Raw genomic sequence first — 21,422 nt, 5'->3', positions numbered from 1 at the left:
TGAGGGCTGTTCCATACAGCTGCAAACAGACAGTTGAAGAGTGAAAGAGATTACCCTGGAGGAAATGACAGGTAATATCTAATCTTTTGATAGATTAGACAACTTTTTAAAAAGTAGTTGATAATGTCTTGAAGGAAGGAAAAGATCTGGTTATTGCCATGACTCCTCCTGGTTTCCATTGAATCACTATGTATCCCTCAGACTGGACAGCTGCAATAATTTCAGCTAGTCCAGGCTGATGTTACTGTGGTCCTGCCTTCCAAGCATGCACTGGATAGCATAGTTATTATGCACCAATGCTACTTCTGCTCCAGAAGAACTCACCTAGACAATTAAATTAACAAGAAAGTAACCTACCAAAGAATATTAACCATAATGGAACTCCTTACAACAGCTTTGTTATGGTCACCCCTATGATCAAAAAGAAACTTGGGAAGGAATGAGGAAGGTAATGAATACTGTTAGACCCTTGATCCACAATGGAGGAGAGAACAATTGCCTCAGCTGTTTCAATCACTTACAAAATTTTGCATAACCTCAGAGTCACCAGTCCACTAGTGATAATACCAGGAAACAAGACTGAGAGACAGATGGAAAGAAACATTAGCAGCAGTGCCCAATGGGCCAGGCAACAGCACCCGAACTGAATTCAACACCAGATTGAGAGAAAATGGAAATGCATGGCTAAGGTTAGGTTCCCAAATGTATATTTAAACAGCGACTTGCTTTTCAGGTGCCTAGCTTGTGTGAAAAATAAGGTCATATGAAGAATGGGTATATAAGAATGATGTAAGCACCAAATTCAAAAGTTGTGTATAAATTCAAGATGAGAGATGCTCTAAGTTACCCTACTGAGAGTAAGAAAATCTATTGCAACCAATTAACCCCCCACATACTCTTTTCCTTCAGGTAAAGGGAATTAGTAGACGCTTCCTTTGGACCCCTACAACATAATTTTGGTTAGTATTTAATAGAAAGCTTATTTTACTCTTGAAAAGGATTTGAAAAAACTGTCTTGTACCAGCCTCAGCAGACAACAAATCCTACATCACTAGGATTCCTTTGACTAAATTAAGAGCTCTCAGTTTCTTATAGAGCAGAAGTTCCTCAGATACATTTCTGAAATCACTCCAAAAGCTATAGAAAATTAAAGTATTGTCCCATTTTATAAAAGGGCCTATAAAGTACAAAAGCTGGAGTCTTCTTGGTTTAAAGGAGCTCTCTAACATATTTCTTTTTAAACCACTGAGAAAGCTTCTAGGGAGAAAAGAACAATTTCAGAAATCACATAGGACAAAAAACCTCAAAAAACATGATTAATACAATAATGTGAATTTCTGAAACCAATTTAGTAAAGAACTCAGCATGCAAGGAAATAGTGATATTTGTCAGACATCCTGTCATCAAACCAGGACAGGTATTTTGCAGCCACTAGAGTAGAACTGCAATGTCGGAACTAAATGAACTGTCACAATTTTTATAAAGTTATTCCATTCTCTGACTGAAATGTGGCTGCTTAAATGTAAAGGTTACTACCACTACCGCCCTTATAAGGAACCATATATTTCTGTTCATGCCAAGATAATTTTTTGCCTTCTCTTTTGTGTACCTTTTAAATAACTTTCATGTAACCTCAGTACTCTTAGCATGCATATTTGTAATTCCTTAAGTCTGACAATTTAGCATAGTCCTAGTATTCTGTTAGGCCAGGAGACCAAACATCCTCATAGTAGGAGGCCAGAAAACCTTATACTATTTTTGGGAAACCAATGTCGTCTCTAGAATATGTCCTGTAAACCAGAGATTTGGCCCATCCAGAGGGGAATTCCATGGATGGGGGACTATCACGCCATTCATTGAGGCCTCCCATTGGGGTGTCCTTGTTAGATATGCTAATTTGTAAGGTCTATAAATTGCACATGTGATCTGTCATGTGTGTGCATTGTGGCGCATCCCACCTTGGCAAAGTGGTGCACCTATAAGGACCCTTATTAAAATAGCGAGATAAAAACCCCTTATCCCTTAACTGTGTCTGGCTCTTAAAATTTTAAGACCAGGAAAAGGCATCACTGTACTCCAAGCCATGTCTTGGATGAACAGATCAGAACGGGCAAGTGACTACTTTTTTTTCCCAACAGTATGCTTTGGCACTCAGCTGAATTACAAGCATATCTGCACTCTAATATGCAAATCCAAACCACAACAACACACATATCCACCCTACTGACAACAAGTAACATATCATGGTAAGAAACGTGTACAGCTGTTTTAAGGCATGGACACAGTCACAGAATTTTTAAATGGCAATACAAATGTTTTCAAATAAACCTTTAAAAGTAGTTTTTTCCAGCCAAATGACATAAACAAATTATCTCCAACAGTCTTTCACTTGCCAAACCAAATTGAATAACCTGTCCCTGAACAGTTTTGGCAGCAAGAAAGGAAGATGAAGTCATTACTAGATGTTTTTGCCAGTTCTGAAACACTCTATTATTCTTCAGATGTTGTTTATATTCCACATATAGTTGCATCACTTTGAACATTTTTGTATGAAAAAAATGCGAGTTAACAAACAATATAGAAGCACCATCACAGTCTCCCTCCCCTTGAACTTCTTTGTAAATGACTAGCTGGATTTTTTTAAATAACCTAGCTGGAAATATTATAGGAAAATCCAAAATCTTAGCCTATCACTGTAAGTAAAGAACACATCTGCACATAAATTGGCCCTTTCAATTTATAATTGATGTACACGTGAACAGGAATTAAAACAAAAAGAAGACAGTTTATCACCAGCAACAAGAGTAAGCAGTGGGTGATATCTTTGTAGAAGAGCCATACACAACCTGACACCAGAACCTCTGAACTCTTCCAAGAAAATGAGTGTGAGTTTTCCCACAAATTAAAATGTCTCTGAATTCTTGAGAGGTTTAAATAAGAATCTCCTTCCTTCACACAAAAGTCCTTTGAAACAATATCTCCACCTCTCACTGCATCATTATTACTGGGTTGGAAGCATCATTATAAGTAGGTTAGAAAAGGCATCCAGTATTATCTGTAAGTCAGTTAACAGCCCACACCATAGTTTTCAAAAGGTAAAAATACAGCTTTCAGCATTTAGAAAGAAAAAACCCACACAACTAATCACAGTTTTTGCTCAATGTATACTGCTTTATGAATTGTTAACTGGAAAAAAGAACAAGATTCTGACAAGATGAAACACAGCTATGAATATTATAAAGATTCCATAGACTAAAGTGAAAAAACCCCAACAATTCAGTCAACACATTATCCCAGGAACAAAGTGTTCTTACAATTTAAGGTGTACAATGCAATAGCCTATTTTATTATATTCCTTACCCAGCACTAATCTGCTGGAACATCTGATTAAATAAATTAAATACCTCTTTCAGCCTACAATTTTACTGGCTAATGGATTGGGGGTTTTTAGTCTGAGATGACAAAGATCAGTATGTTCAACAGCACATACTTTAAATGCATTAACCAATTAACCCACCACATACTTTTTTCCTTCAGGTAAAGGGAATTAGTAGATGCTTCTCTTGGACCCCTACAACATAACTTTGGTTAGTATTCAATAGAAAGCTTATTTTACTCTTGAAAAGGATTTGAAAAAACTGTCTTGTACCAGCCTCAGCAGACAACAAATCCTACATCACTAGGATTCCTTTGATTAAATTAAGAGCTCTCAGTTTCCTATAGAGAAGAAGTTCCTCAGATACATTTCTGAAATCACTCAAAAGCTATAGAAAATGAAAGTATTGTCCCATTTTAAAAAAGGGCCTATAAAGCCCTTACAGAAAATTTACAGAAAGTTGCCTTTCAAGACTTGTTATTAACAGTGTGCAGCCCTTGAACCTTTCTGTTTTCTATCTTGTTCATGGGAATAGCTATGTAAGAGAAAAGTGATATCCATTAAAATTTCACTCTAGGTGGCTATGTTTTTACTTTATAGAAATAAACTGGTCTTCAGTTTTTCTTGCAATATCGCAGCATTATAGGAGCACTGAGCTATAGCCCAGCATTAGTAACTAAGGACTGACAAATAAAGGGCAAGAATACTACGAGACAAAAGCCAGCCAGACAAGCCTGCCTGCTTACTCCTCATCATCATTCTAGAAGCAAGGATGGCCAGGGAACAGACAGATGGTCACCTTCATTGCAGAAACAGGTGCAGCAGGTCGTCACAGAAATGGTGATGGAGGCATGAACAATTCTCTTGCAGAGCACGGCATTACTCAGATGCTTGTAAAAGGCAGCCATTAGCTTAAGAAAAGCTTTAGTTTTAGGTCAGCTAAAAACCTTTACTGAGGTTTACCAGCTCTGGCTGGTGTGTTTGTGTGTCTGTGTGCAAGTTAGTGTGTGCACATGTAAAAGTGACAGAGAGGAAGGCTAGACACTAAGATGCCTCACAAGGCCAGTCTGAAGGTGGAATCACATTTTAAAATCTGCTGTTAGCAAGCAGTGGCTAACACTGATCTTGTACAAAAGCTGAAAAAAACTGGACATTATCCACATCTCCCTTCAAAGAAAAATGTCTTCAGTAAAAAGCACTGGTTTGGAGATACAGGTCTGAGCTTGCAGGTTTTTTTGAGAAAATGAAGGGGTTGCTAGGTGATGGTGAAGTCAGGCTATGACAGAAAGATGACGTGCAGACTTAACACAGCAGTGGATGGCAAACCCATCTCCCCTCACAGCAGTAAGGCAGTGGTCAAGGAATTTTTTTTGGTAGATGCTTCTCCCAGGAGTTCCTCCCAATCACAGCAAAGATGATATGGCTTTCTAATTAATCTAACTAATTAGAAGAAATAATTTTATAACTTCATAATCCTTGATATCTTGTTCTACCAAAAAATGTTGGTAGAAATTTACAGTAGGTGCCTGTTTTTGTACACCTGTCTCTGAAAAACCTCTTGCCTCAATGGGCCCAGCAGGCCACAAACTTGAGTTTGGACAGATCTTCTTCCATATCATTGAGTTACAGGCAGCACAGGAACTCTGCATAACAAATACAGCTCCCAAGAACTGACTCTTATGAGGCTGGGGGGACAGAAGAGGAATCTCCAGGGGCATTTCATACCCCTATGGCATGCATCTCTGTGAGGGTGTGTACCTTTCTCTGCTCAGAAATCAGCCAAGGATCCTGGAAGTCTATCTCTCTGTCTCTCACTTTGTCCATTTCCTTTGCACTGGGTATGTCCTCACATCAAGAAGAAAACTAAATCTAGCTAAAAAACATTCTTTCTTTCACTTTGAAGTCTTTTATGCATAAAACAGACAGGAAGGGTGCAAGTGAGCACAGGGAGCAAGTTGGGATGGGAAACAAAATAAAAATAAAGAGTGAAAAAGGCAAGAAGGGAGGGGGGAGACTCAACAAGAGATTGTGCACAATTGAACTGGGACGAAAGGAGGAATGGGAAGCAGTAGTGGATGAAGAGCAAGGGAACCAAAGTAGAAGGAAAATACATGCTAACAGGAAACACATGCATAGAAAATGATTTCTGCTTTGGTCCACTAAAAACAGGCCTTCAGTGCCATTAAATTTGAATGGTCAAAAGGGTACTGAGGGGAAGGGAAGAAATATATTTAAGAAGTCAATAAAGAACTGATAGTTATATAGTAAGAAAGCAAAGAAAACAATCTTTTTCCTTTCTTTAATTAAGGAAAAAAAATAAAGGCACAAACCCCGCAGGCATATTTTAATGCATCTCTGTGAGAAATATATCAAGTACAGCAATATTTGCAGATGGATCAATCTGAAGTATTAAATTTATGTATAGCTTTGGCTAAAACAAAAGCAACATACATATTGAAAAATTCAGCAAGATATTAAACACTGCTTTTACCTGCAGTACATGCTGTCAATATTGGGAAACATCCTCCTGAATGGTTATTTCAAATACATTGATCTTTAGTAGAGATGCAGGTAAAGCATATTTTAAAACTCAGTCAGGCAACTAAGACTGAATTACTGTTCACTTTTGTGATGATCCTCCAAATGGTGTTTTTCCAAGGGAAACAGACACATCTAGAAATCTAGGTGTACACTGATCTATAGCAAAAAATTACATTTGCACATTCTGTTTGGATAATTTGATGGTTTCAAAAGGAACCTCTGAACTAAGGGACGCAGTCAAAGGAGCAAGATGTGCACCTCCACTTGGCAAATGTTCTGTGTTACACTGTTCTTGCAAATTGGACGAAGGCATAAGTTTCAATTTCTTTCCAACCTCTGTTACCAGGGTCCAAAATTAGCCTAATGGGGATAAGAAGCCCAATCACAATAAAGCAGAAAAGGTTTGAATGAGTGAAGTTACCTTTGTAATACATTTTATTATTTTTATAACAGAGAGCCTTTACCATGGGCACCTACTGCCCTTTCTTTCCTTCTCTTCATCCTTTCTTTCCTTCTATCAATTATATTACGCAAAAGAGACCACAGATTAAACAAAACAGAAAATGCAAATATTGTATGCATAGGTTTTTCTTCCAAGTCACACAGAAGTTTAACTATAGGCCCTGAGATATAAACACAGGCTTTCACTACTGTGATTTACATCTCATGGCCATAATTTCAGCAAAAAGCATTCATGTGTGTATTTTAGTACAGAAGTTTATAGGATCACAGAATAGCTTGGGCTGGAAGAGGTCTTAAAGATCATGTTGTTCCAACTCCAGTGGCATGGCACCTCTCAGTAGGCCAGGTTGCTCAGAGGTCCATCCAACCTGACCTTGAACACAGACAGGGATGTGACAGTCATAAATTCCCTGGGCAACCAGTTCCAGTGTCCCATCACCCACATAGTAAAGAATTTCTTCTAAATATCTAATCCATCTTCTCCCAGTTTAAAGCCATTAGCCTTTGCCCTTGTCACTACATGGCTTTGTCAAAAGTCCATCGCCAGCTTTCTTGTAGGTACCTTTTAGGTACTGGGAGATGCAGTAAGGTCTCCCTGGAGCCTTCTCTTCTCCAGGCTGAAAAATTCCAACTCTCTCAGCCTGTCTTTACAGAAGAGGTGCTCCAGACCTCTGATCATCTTTCTACATATCTTGCATTGGATGTACTCATAGCAGTCTGAATAGGGAAATTGTTGTCCTCCTTCTTCTGCACTGACAGAAGTTGTTATTTGTATATAAACAAAATACTTAATATGAAAGTACTTCTATGATTTGCACTCTCTCACTCTTACCTTCATCCTTCACTAGCAGAACTAATCTGTTTATGCTTTATTGAAGCAGAGAAGACATCCACCTACTGGTTTTTTTGCACAGACCTTAAGTCTCGTGCCATCTGTTGCAAGGTATAAACATGAAGCACTGCACTCAACACGCACTGCCTGAGGCTTCTGTTTCTTATCTCACAGAAGAGGAGACATCATACAGAGGCCTGAATTTTTCTCACACTGCCTCATCCTGGACATGATGACATAATTTCTAGCTACAAATATGTCATTCATCAGGTTTGTTTCATTGTGACCTCAGTGTAATTGGTAAAAAATTATTTTTTAACATCTGGACTATCTTTGTGATTTTAAATGATCTACAGTCCTGCTAGACATTTTCTTGCTTAATGTCCAAATTTCATTATTAACTATACTAATGCTCTCAGGATAAGTTGAAACACATTTGTTTTTCCCATTTTGCAGCTTGTTGTTATATAATTCTTACCAGGAATATACATATTTAATAATAAGGGAAAAAATACAGCATGATTTCCCCTCCTGCCAACACTCTATGTCAAAAGAAATTTATTAATATTTTTGAACATGAAGACATTCCATAAATACATTCCAAGTAGGCTTTTTGCAGAACACACCGTTTTATCAGTGTTAAATTTGAGATACAAGTCCAAGGGCTGCCTTTGCAGTTCATTAAATCAATGCTATTTTGATAGTATGCTGCAATATGTGTGTTCCTATATGAGAAAGTTTCATCACTACTTTTTTACACTCTAACTTTGTCACTGCACACTTCTCCCGATATAGCTTCCTGATATCACTTGGCACCATGCATCATTATTTCCCCTGGGAACTTTCACTAGCACAAAAAATGGCTCAAAAATAAGAGAAGCAAGTTGTTTCTGAACAAATGTGTTTCCCTTACTTCCTGCATAACTACGGTCTTAGTGAAATTGCTTTGATGCTTGGCTGCTTGCAGAACCTGGTCCTGTTTTTTGCTTTGTTTTTTTTAATTAAAAAAAGGGGGGAAGTGCTTGTGTCACAAAACCCCCACCTCTATTGCAGTAGCTTCAGAAATAAACTCACAGAATAGGAATAGCAAAACTAATCCTAAGGAAACAATAGCATACCACTTTGTTAATAAACACGCATCTTCGTTTTGTTGCATTACTTACTAAGAATACAATAAAGTACTACAAATCCAGTGTCTCTTAGTCTGACAAAATTCAGCCCTCATTATTATTTGGAAAAGATACTTTTATGATATATTTACATTTACTTAAATAAAAGTAGTATGTATTCTCAATATAATGGGCATATTATCCCCATTATCTTGTCCCCATTTTAGAGCATAAATAGTGAAAGCCCAAAGTATTTCACATCTCACACAGGAGCCAGGCTACATAGATTTCTGTAAATGTCACCCCAAACAATTATATTATCCAAATCTCAAGAGAAGAAGGAAAAAACAAAGATAAACACAAGAAGTCGGAGAGGCAGGTTGACTACTCCAGAAAAAAATCCTTGCTAGATAAAGAACAGACAAGTGAGTTATTGGTGCATCTTTATGCAGTGCAGAAAAGCCAGGGGAAAAAATGTGTGGTTCTGCAACAGACTACATAATTAAAGGCTTTTCACCCACCATCCTCAACCTGATACTCTCTCTCCCCTCTACGTTTTCTAAGTTCTAGCAGTTTTCCACTGCTAAAACTTTTTATTTTCAAGTGACATGCATGAGTTACCACTAGAGCATAACCCTACAACAGGCACTTCGTCTTTGAATGGTCTTTAAGGCAACTCCCTGAGAAAGAAATCTAGAGATATTTTGCATGAAACTCTTAAAAAACTATTTTGTCTTGAAATAGCAGTTTTTGAAACTGTGTTTAGCATAGACTCAAAATAAAGTCCTGGATTTAAGAAATTATGCATTTGAAAAAAGAGAAGGCCCCAGAGGCTGCATCTGCAATATGCTGTAGCTCCAGACAGGACTATCTGTACCACATTTTATGAGAGGCCAGCAATAACCACAGAGGAGACATATTTTAAAAATTCACAAAAGCAGCCCAGTTTCTTACAATCTTGTATGAAAACGGGGTATTTTAACTGTGCTTAATGGGGAAATTTTAACTGCGCTTATTACAATTGCTTCAGGACCAGAGCATGCTTCTTGAAGCACCATGACAGATAAGAATATTTTTCCTTCTTTTGGTTGTCAGGCTTAACCATCAGTGTTTGCAAAGATCTGGAGTACAGCTTTGCCCACCTCTCTTGACAACTAAGGAAATCTGAAAAGGGAGTGCTTACTGGCTTCATGCCTGCACAGCAAAGCTCTATTAATGCTTCAACGGTGGAACAGGAAAGAGTAGTTTCCAGTTTCAATATCTGAGTTGCACAAAAAGTGCGTTAGGTATTCCAACTTGCTTACAAGAAGCTTTCTTGAGTTACAACTTCAAGAAGGCACTATGCACCTTACCAAAAACATCTAGATTTCCTCATAGCAGTGGTACAAGTAGCAAGAGACAGAATCATTCATGTTGTTGAAGCACAGACACTTATAGGCCAAGCAACCTGTAAAGTTTATACATTCAATACTACAGAGTCATGCAAGATATGCTAGAGTTCTTACAGGATCTAAATAAAATTGGAGTGAGAGGAAAGTCACCTTAATTCACACAATTTCTGATAAAATATTGCTTGAAATTACCTCCTTAACAGCCGTTACCCCCTCCCCATAATGTCATTCAAGACAGAAAAAACTATACTGTAAGTACACACAAACTTGTGGTCAGTCACCTCAATTTTCCTAGAAACAAACAGGAATTTAAGAATACCACTGTTCAGAGCAGACTTTTGAAAACAGCATATGCTTTTCATCCCTGTAAAAGCACATTTTTAAGCCATTAGGCAGGCATACTGGGATGAAATAAAATACATTAAATGTAAATCTTACTTATGAAGGGCTTTTCTGAACACAAGTAAGCTAAAGAATGCTTTTATACATGCATACAGAATTTGTATACATGTATACTACATATTCTGTCTACATTGCATGTTACATACTACACCACTTAGATATTTTATGATGATCATAGAACGGTTTGGGTTGGAAGAGACCTTGAAGTTCAGCTATTTCTAATTCAGGTCAGAAACGCCTTTCAGTAGATTGATGACACACATACATATACTGTACATATATACATGCACAGAGATAAAGCTTATAAAATACAATTTGTTGCTAACACGCAGTGGTAAACTGAGAAACATTCTCAACTGAACATGATATCAGAACTGTGAAATGGAGAAGGAATTTGTTCCCACATAATTTATAAGAAAAAAAGGACACATTTTTGCTGAAGAATAGTATCAAAAGCAATAGGACACTATAAAATAACGGCATAATAACAGCATATTCTGACATATATATGTTATTACAATATCTGAAATACAAAACATATCAAAGCAAATCTAATACTGTATTTTTAAAATTATGGCAAAATATGAATCATGAATCAGTGAGTAACAGGTAGCCTCTCTAAGGCATAGTTGATGTTGGAAACCTGTGAATTTTCATTAAGAGAAATTTATCTTAACTTAGTCTTATACTGTATTCAAATAAATTAGAATTTTATTGTGTGGCACGGCAACAGTGTTTGAACTGAGTGACTCCTGGCTTTCAAGTCTCTTTATCATATCATCTAAACAGACAAACTACTTTCCATTGCATTTTTTTAAGAGCTTGATTAGCCAAAATTGCTGTCAATTACTGGCATTCTTAAGTTGTATTGCTAGACAACAAGAAAAAAAATTCTGGTCAATAGGAGGTACAGGAGCTGCAAAATCATGTTTCATGGGCCACATCCAAATCAATCCAATTCTGGCTGAGCAGTAATAAGAATTCCTCTTCCCAGTGAAACCCAGATATGTAGGGATACAGTTTGCCATTGCAGACTGATTTTTAAAGATGACAACGTGATGATTTTTGGTGTTAATTCAGCAGAACACAACACAATTGAGATTACTTTATTTCATACATACAATCCCCAGGATACCTAAGAATAACATTTCTCTTAAGTTGGCTTTTGCTACTGTTGTCACTCACCTTCACTAACTGCTATCAGTGCATCAAAGTTAAAACTGGAACAAGTGGTATTCTTTTTCTCACTCTACATTTAATACCCATTGCACACACCTAGAATGATGATTCACTGTCTGAGCATTAAAATATTTGCTTTCCCTGCAGAGAACTTTATTCTCTTGAAGAAAAGGTAAATGAACAGATGGAAGTATCACAAATGACCGTGTAACTTCCCAACAAGACTGCTGGCTTTGCTAATTATTCCCTGAATGCCAGGTCTGATTCTCACTTACGTGCACACAGTGTTGTGTGTCAAGAGAACACATGTGGCAGAACAGAATATATTCCAATATTTCATAGGTGCAAGTAAAAAATTACCTAATAGAATATATGGCAGGAAATACATGGTCAAGGCCCAGTAGATAACACAGACATTTTACAAGTGAAATCTGACTTTGTGTGCTGCTGAAGTCTCTGAGAAACCCTACAGCACAAGCAGGTTCACAGTCTGCATTTGCTTACCCCACACAGAGATAGGCAACAGGCTCTGCTCTCCTGCAACACAGAGACAAACCACAGAAAACACACAGGTACCTCAATCATGGAATCTTACCCTTCTCTGTACTCACTATATTGTGTTTCTGTTCTTCTGTTAGCCCTTAAAGGTACAGCTCCTACAACTTGCTTATTTAGTCCTTAAGAGTCTCTCACATAAAAGGCTGGACCTTTGGAATTCTCACTTCTGCCAGAAGGAGCTGCAACAACTCAGTGGGTCTTATGGGGTTAGCCCTGATTTTCTCCTCAGGTCCCAGGTTTTAAGGGACAGCTTGTTGAAGAGGATTGACAATCTAAGTGCAAGCTTTTAATAAAAAGCAAAAACCTATATAGCCCAGGTCTTATGTACTGCACTTCATGAAATGCTTTTACCTCCAGTGCCTTATACAACAAATCTAGACAACCAGAACTGAGGCTACAAGAACCAGCTGCATCTTGGTGAACTACTCATTTCCATGTAGCAGCTAGCTTCAATTCTTCAACAAAATGCAAAGTGCTCTGTAAAAAATCGTGTTTGAAAATTTACATTTAATTTTAATGGTGAAGACACTGTATCCAGCAAACCTCATAAAAGCTTTAAGAAAACCACTGAAGATTTTATTCTTCATCCTTCCAAGTTTCAGGATGCTCCTGCAAATCCCAACCTATAGTATATTAAAGTCATACTATCATTTTCACTTTGTAGATTCATACTACAAAGTATTTCTCAGAGTTTGCAAAACTCATTGTAAATATCACTTACGGCTGATGGTGGAAGTAACAAATTCACAGACTCAATGTTTATGCTGAGTATTTCTGAGGTCTCACAGAAAGACTCTGAACATCCATGTCCCTGTACCAAAAGCTGCTGCTCATTTCAATTAGCCAAAACACCTAAGTCAAACTCTCTTTGCTCCCAATCTTTTCAGCCAAACTTTTGCTGCTTTAAAATGCAATAACCCTCACTGTGTCAAATGCACTCTGCATAAAAGGATAAACACTACTAAGAGGAAGCAAACATCCAAGCATTTAAGCTGGCTACTACTAAAACAAAGTTTAAACCCAAGCAATTACTAAATTCCAGCCAGACATTTGTCACTAGGATCCCTAGCGATTATTGCAAATGCAAAAATTAAGAATAATTTTTTTACTAAACCTAGTCACTTACTCTGTCAAACTACTTCATAAAAATACATATTTCTAGCAGATTTCATGTAATTTCATGTAATTTCATGTAATTTGTAAATTTCATGATGCTTTAGTACAATATTAGAGTGTTGCCAACACTGAGAAAAGTGTTTACTTTTCAACAAACAAATTAAAGCTCTGAAAGCAACTTATGTCCCTGTAATTACACCTCAAGTTTGAAGTTAAACTCCTTCTGCTTCGAAGATCTATGAAAGAATCAAAGATTTGTTCAATAGCAGCCAAGAAAAATATTGTAAAGCATCTTTTGTTTTTTAACTCAACATTTATGAACCACACTTTTCATAATGAATTTTATCACCATTTATTTGCAGGTAAACGACATTCTTCTATTTATGTAATGTTATGACAAGAAAAAAAAAAAAAAAAGGAAAATCAACCAAAAAATACCCAAAAAAACCCCACCAAAAAGCCCCCAAACAAGCAAACCAACCAAATTAAAAAACAAGTCCCCTAAACAAAACAGAACAAAAAACTCACAGCCAAAAAAAAAAACCAAAAGACCCCCAAAAAACAACTCAAAACCAAGCAAAAAATTTATAATTTGCTTCCTACCACAGTCTGATATTATACATCTAACTTCATCTAAAATTGCCACTTGCATTTTAACCTCCAGTTTAACCATACTAAACAAACAATGTACTTGTGTGCTTTCATACTTGCCATAATATGGTGCTATCCTGTTACTGTACATTAAGTCAGAAATATACTGAACATCAAGACCTAGGAAATTTCAGATTGTATTTGTTAACCACATAAATTCAACTCAAAGTTCTATAATACATGTATGAACAACATTTGAATAGACCAGATAATTTCAGATGAAAATGAATTGAATATGATTATTTTAAATTTAAGCTCTTCCTTACTCTTCAAACAACCACATGAAATCCCCCTGAGTTTTGGAAAAAAATATAATCAGCTTGACACTGCTGTGTCCTTGTGACTTCCAAAGTCTTTCTGACCACAGAATCAGCCTGGCATAGGGATGCAGTCATAAACAGGTAAAATTCAGCTCCAGTAAGAGCTGCAATAATGCAATGCATGGAAGAAGTTTAAAAGTTGTCTTAATTACTATGGCTTATATTTCTGGTAGCACATATCAGGGTGAGAGAAAAAAAAACAAACAAAACATAAGCATCTTCCTTTTAAAATGCAAATGTGCAATCAAAGATGGATTATGATTTGGCAATATATGCTATTATTTAAAAAAAAATTAAGTGAAGCAAATTAGCTGCCAATCCCAATTAGTACTGATGGGGGGGGGTGGAGGTTTGTCCCACAATTCACACTGCCTTAATTTAATAAAAAGATATTTGTTTCCAAGTAACTTTTTTGTTCAAAGAGAACTTCTAATTACTTAAATATAACCTGATGTGAGAAGAATGAAACATACAAAGTCACACTGCTTTTTACAGTGTCACTTCACAACCAAAGAGATCAGACAGTCCTTCAATCACAGGTGACTTTCACAATTCTTTTTTAAGTTTAACACAGACCCAAACCAGGCACAGACTATGGATGTGCATCAGTTCTCTGTAGTACCATATTTCATGTTCTCCAGACACCAAGCTCCTCACCATCAGTCACCTGCATCAACACTGCAATGATGCCTGCCTTCTGCCAGCTGTGCCTGGGGCACACCTGCACACCACTGTGCACAAGGCTGACTGAGGGCATTGGCAAGACTGCCATCAGGAAAACCACTAGTGAGGGCCAGAGGGAGTCCTTGCCCACATAACAAAAATGCAGGCAAGTATGGAAAAGCCATGACCCGGTAGAAGACCTATTTCAGCCTTTGTATCAGGAAACAACACCTATACATAGCAGGGTTCCCCTTGTTTGTCCAAAGAACACCTAGATTCAGATCTCACCACTCCAACTCCTACATGTCTCAGAGGGACAGAGTGGGGATGAGAATAAGCCTGTACAGTAAACTAACAAAGGGAACACTAACAGTAGGATCACACAAAAGGGTCTTCAGGTTTCATATTTCTGTTGGTGCAGATTGTCACTTCATACCAAGCTTGAAACCATGATCCAAGTGGGGATGCCAAAAATCACAAACCAAACAACATTAAGATGATAAAAAGCAGTTACCTTAAATGAAGCTGCTTCATAGCACAAATTTGGTGAAATGTGCATATAATACAGGACCCTGACAATTTTATAAGTTTGAAAAAATTAGCATTCTTAACAGAAATCATCCAATTAGAGGAATAGTTAATTAAGTAATCCCCGCACTTTTGGTTCTGTCCCTGCTTAAGCCCCTTCCACCTCCCCAGCTCCTAAGCACACATTTATTATGTCTATGATACATGGACAAAAAAATAATAATGTCCTTGGTTCACTATAGAGGCAAGACTAAATAAGATTCCAGAAACATTAGCTTATTGTTCTAAAATGTAAGTGAAGGGGTAGGACAGTACTACAGCTAGTTAAGGTCCTACATAACTATGTAATAGTCATCTCCAGAGCTATGAATATATGGAAAATGTATAAAAAGTAAAAATCTTTTTGGCACCAGTGGTAAGATGCAAAGGGCAATTTTGAATTACAGATAGTTTGTGCACAAAGTATAAGGAGACAAGATGAGTGATGAAGGTAACTGCACTTAGTAATCATGCATATGTTCATGGCTGCTTACTAGTGAATAATTGACCTCCACATATGGTCACACAGCTGTTAAAAAATTATCATTTTTACATCACAGGTAAATAAATTCAAGCACGAAAAAGCTGAGTAGGTTCAAACACTTACTAAAAGTAGGAAAAGACAAACTCAGAAGTCAGTTACACACAAGACATGTTCTGTTTGGGCTTTAGTAAGACAGATTTCAGATCCCAAAGAAATACAGCCAAATCTAGATGCTAGAGCTCCCAGAGATCAAGCATATGATGGCTCTTATTTCCGTTTTAAACAACATTTTAAATTATTTATATAGTAAGAAAATACTGCTAATACATTGCTAAAACACAGAGATAGCAATCTCTTTTCTTAATGTTGCACTGTACATTTGTCTTAAAACACTATCAGCCTTCCACAGCAAGCAGAGCATCTATCAAAATTAGAAGTCAGACAAGTGCATGTCACAGATTCCCCTTTAGAAACAAGCCTATAAAGAAAAGTTAGAATACTAATCAGCAAAGCAATAATTTAGTGACTTACTGGGTTGCCACTGAAAAGAGGAAGTGAATTGATCAGTTCAGCTACTAGCAGAACGCAATGATCTCAAGCTGGGAACCAGTAACTCTGAAGAGTAGTTTCAAATATGTTTCCTCTTTTATCCCGAAGCTTTGTGTGCTCACTTTTGTTAATAATAGCACAACAGGAAGGCCTGTGCTCTTATAATTATAACATTAGTAACAACCTGGTCCATTGAGGTAAGAAGGAAAAAATGAAGGAAACACTGTCCTCATTGCAGCCTGTATGGGCTGTAGATGACTCAAAGTATTAATATGCTGCTCAAAGCTTTTAGTTTTGCTTTCTGCTATAGAGAGGCAGTCAAATAACACAGACAGTCCTAGATGGGGTCTGTCGGTTAGCAGTAACACTTCAGACTCCAACATAAGTGTATGAAAAACACAACTAAAGTCACACCTAGATAGATACCAACACACAACAAAACCTGGTATGTTCTCTAGCAGGATAGAATCCTAGAGAAAGAGAAGTAACCTTGTAAACACTAAACACAGGCCTGGGGCAGCCATATAAAACACCTAGTCCTGCTAGACACTCACATGTTTCTTGGCTATTTTGCATGGGAACACCACAGTACACTGAATCTGCTTTTTCATATGCAGACAAATTAAAATATTTCTCCACCAACAGGTCAAAATTAGTTGGCTGTGTTCTACATAATTCCCGACAGAGAGCTTGGGACTGTGCAGAGATGACAGTTTACAATACTCCAAGACTTAATTAAAGCTTTGCAGGCTAACAAGTAGGACACTCCTCCTACTGTTGGAATTTCTTTTTTTTTTTTCTTCAAAAAATTAAGCATAAGACTTTGAATAAGAAATACATTTCAAATGAAAAGCAGTATGTGAGCTATCTTAACCTAAATATTTATAGTTATAAACTACTCATTCCTTAGATCTTGCTCTGAAAATATATTTATCTTAAAAAAAAAACTGGTCAACAGTGAACATTTTAGCAGGTATTCCTATATAAGTGATACAGATGTGATTCAAGTGATACAAATGATTCCTGTATAAGTGATTTTGTATTCACATGGTCAATTAAGATCCTCTTCTGATTGGATGGATTGTTTTATTGAAGAGGTCTCAAATTCCTCCTTCTCATTATCAACACTAAAATTTTGCATTGTTTTGTCTAGTAGTATTAGAATATTAGAAGATTTCTTAAAATTACACAAGTATTGGTGCTTCAATTTTAGGTACTTTTAATATATTATACTTAGATTCCATTATTTGCTCCCCATGTAATAACATTGTGTGTGTTCTTCTGCCTAGAAAACAGACACATCTTTAAGAATGCCATCTCTGCATTTTGCATGCACTAAGAATCATCACACTGACAGGCCTGAAGATTAAAGTAGTCTCAAAAGCGCCACATCTGCTTGTATGCAAGTAGCACCACAAATTTCAGCAGAAGTCTAACAATCACAGAAATTATGAGCAGAAAGACAATGATCTTTACTCATCCACATTCCCAGAACTTCTAAACTATTTCTAGTGGAAAGACCAGCAAAGCCTCTAAGCAAAATAAGTTTCCAATTCAGATTTCTATTGCCCTTGAGAAATACACAATAATGCTCTTTCCCTTGCTGTATTTAAGAGTCCTACTACAGCAATCTATGAATAACTGGCAAAAAAAAGCTTATAGTGTAAACAGAAACTTATAACATTAAACATACAAGTATCATTATTTAACAAGATGACTTTGTTACATCATCATGTTTGTACTAAAAACAAAACCAGAAACTGTGGACTCCCATGAGAAGATTTACTGTTTTCTAGCCAGAAAGCTCTTCAGAATACTTCCTTTGTTTTCATGTTGAACAAAGTGACTAAACTTGGCGGATATTTCTCTTCCCTCTCAGGAGCTTCATTACCAGTAAGAATGTGAAAGTTTCTTTTCCTCAAAGTTGAGTGGGATGTAAAGAGCTAAAGTACCAGACCCTCAAAGGCTTCTCTGTGTACTGGCCTTCATGCAGACATATATGACTGTCACATACCTTATACAGTTATCCATACTGACTTCCACATCGCTCAAACTCAAGCAAAGACACGAGTTTTGGCAGAACCTGGGAACTCAATTTTGTCATACGGGTGTGCTCCTTCTTGCAAGGTAAGACATATGAGTCTTCTTCTTTGCAGGCTACTTGTTTAACCACAGAAACACCACTGAATCGCTCTGCAGCTTGGTGACCAGGAGCTGGGTCAGCTGAGTAAGTGGCAATCTCCACACCAGACCGTCCCCTCTGCTTAGTGAAGAATCTCACATAAAATATATCGCAAAGAAATACAGAGATCCCAATCAGCACTTGCAGGTGTGGATCTGCTGATTATGCATTGCACAATGAAGAGAATAAAGGTATAGTGATCTTTACCTTGACTCATACTCCAAAAGTAAACTGCATGGCAACCTTTCTAACAGCCTAGAAGGCAATTTTCACCCCTCCATCCCCAGATAAATCTCTCCCAATATGGTCAGCAAACATACTGGAGGAAAACACTGAATAGGACTATATATTTTCTTAGTAATATTTTGTTAAAATTATGCATACAGAAATATTTGTATATTCAGACAAATCAGTAGCAAGTCTTTTCAAATTTGTAAAACCCTAGAGGAAGAGAAACAAACACTAAAGACAAAGGATTACAACACAGCTGACTCATCCCTAGACAGAGTTTTGAATGTCAAATTTGACACCAAAGTAAGTAATACAGTGATCCAAAAAACTTAACTCAGACATCACTGCTGAAAATGAAATTGTGTTCTTATCTGAGATAGTTTTGATTCTGTGTAGTGCTCCCTGCCACACTCAACATGGCCATGGCCTTGATGGCCACTGCATTACTCCTGTCAAAAACATCTTACAACACATTAAGACCAAGACTATGATTAAGTATAAAAAGGGAGACCATCTGCAGACACCAGAAAGTTATCTTTGCAGTAACCAGGATATCCCAGAATCTTACCATTTAGCTCAATCATCCTTTGAAGATTTTCAATATAGCTCTAATATGAGCCCCTCAAATTTCTCAGCTCCCTTTTAATAATGCAGCTTTACAGCTTGGGTTAGAGATGGTACATAGCCATGAAGAGTGTTCTTTTGACCCAAAATAAATATTTTCATTAATCTTCTAATTGGAGATAGACAGAACTGGTAGCTACAATGGATTTTTACACTACCCAAATAAAAACCTGGCTTCTTCCAAATTTTCTGGCTCACAAGTATTTAAAATGTTTTACCAGCAACTGAGTTCACTTGGGTAAAAAAAAAGACAAACAAAAAGCCCATATTTCCCAAATTTTGTAAGCCAGCAGATTACGAACTTCCCTCCAAATCACTCAGAGGTCAGCAGAAATCTTCAGAAAACCAACAAAAGGCCATTTGACATACAGCCTATGACCCTATTACTGCCAATAGTAATAGGCAGTAATAGCACATCTCAAACTGTCATTTGCTCAATGGCAATCTCATTCAGTTAGGCCTCTTCAAGAACTAAAAAAAAAAAAGATTTGGGGAAGAAACAACAGTTTGTAATGAATCCAAGAGCAAACTTTTACTGGCTGTCATGGTCCAGTGGCTAAGGGCAGGAGACTCCACAAGATTTTCCATAACTAAATGGCAATGCCATTCTAGCACTGGGAAACTTTTCTACACATGCCACTCAGCAAGACCTGCAGACACAGACCAGAGACCAGCACAGGCTTCCAGCCTTAGTACAGACCTGGGACTAACATCAGGCTGCTGCTGCTGGTATCTCCCTGCTCCCCAGCTGCTGCTGTTGAGAATAGCTACACTGAGACCTGAAGAATGATGGACACACTCCTCCTACAATTAATCACAGAATCATAGAATGGTTTGGATTAAAAGCATTCTTAAACATTATCTAGTTCCAACCCCACTAGCCACAGGCAGAGCACCTTCCACCAGACCAGGTTGCTCAATGCCCCTCCAACCTGGCCTTGAACACTTTCAGGGACAAAGCATCCACTATTTCTCTGAACAACCTGTTCCCATGCCTCATCACCCTCAAAGTACATAATTTATTCGTAATACCGAATCTAAACCTACCCTCTTTCAGTTTAAAGCCATTCCCCATTGTTGTATGACTAAATGACCTCGTCAAGAGTCCAACTTGACCAACTCTCTTAACCCCTTTAGGTATTGGAAGGCTGCTCTAAGGTCTCCCCAGAACCTTCTCTGTTTCAGGCTGAACAGCCCCAGCTTGTTCTTTACAGGAGAGTTCTTCCAGCCCCCACATTATCTTCATGGCCCTCTTCCTGACTCACTCCAACAGGTCCATGTCCTTCCTGTGCTGGGACCCCAGAGCTGGATGTAGCCCTGCAGGTGGGGTCTCACCAGAGCAGAGCAGAGGGGCACAGCTGCTGAGGGTGCACTCCATCCCATGGAGTCCCTGTCACCAACAAAGCTGCTAAATAGCTCCAGTCCCAATACCAGCCCCTGAGGACACCGCTCACCACTGCCCTCTGCTTGGACATTGAGCCATTGACTGCGACTGCTTGAGTGTGACTATCCAGCCAATTCCTTATCCAACAAGTGGTCCACCTGCTAAGTCCATGTCTCTTCAGTTTAGAGACAAGGAACAGTGGCAATGTTTTGTGTAAGTCCAGGTAGGTGGTGTCAGTTGCTCTTAACTACTGACTCTATAACCCTGTTATAGAAGGCCATAAAATTTTTCAGGTACAGTTTGCCCTTAGTTTACTGGTACCAAACATATCTTTATTTTCCATGCGCAAGAGCACATTCCCAGGAAGATCTGTGCCCTGATTTTGCTGGGCTCACAGGTGAGACTGACTGGCCTGTAGCTCCCCTATAGTTAAGGTATCATCTAGCTGCATGGATGTATCCTCTGGCATTTAGCTGATTCACTACAGACCAAGTACTCGGGCCAAGAACTTCTTGTGAAAACAAACTCACCAGAAGAAAGAAAGCAAATTACTTTCCCAGATAGCAAAGGATAGGAATCTCTGCACACAGTGAGAGGAGAATCCAGTCCACTCACTCCTTTGGCAGGCACTGATCTGACCATGGGCTTTGCTACAGAGTAGTAAAAGTAGCTAATTTTCCTACAAAGTATCAGCAACAAGAAGAAAAAGCCCTGATGGGAACAGAAAATGATATTCAGTTTGGGGACAAGGCAACACCAAGCTGTTAAAACCAAGCAAGAAGTTTCTCTCTCTTCACTAGA

At 37.8% G+C, this 21,422-nt stretch overlaps 1 protein-coding gene across 4 annotated transcripts in view; it reads right to left on the bottom strand.

The window, feature by feature from the left end:
- Positions 1–21,422, bottom strand: part of PIP5K1B (phosphatidylinositol-4-phosphate 5-kinase type 1 beta) — a 100,612-nt gene that overhangs the window by 73,618 nt on the left and 5,572 nt on the right. The gene's annotated exons all lie outside the window — the stretch shown is intronic.

Source organism: Vidua chalybeata, chromosome Z (genome assembly GCF_026979565.1).
Source record: "Vidua chalybeata isolate OUT-0048 chromosome Z, bVidCha1 merged haplotype, whole genome shotgun sequence".
NCBI lineage: Eukaryota > Metazoa > Chordata > Aves > Passeriformes > Viduidae > Vidua > Vidua chalybeata.
Note: the sequence above shows the minus strand (reverse complement) of the source record. Positions and strands in the feature narration are given on the sequence as shown.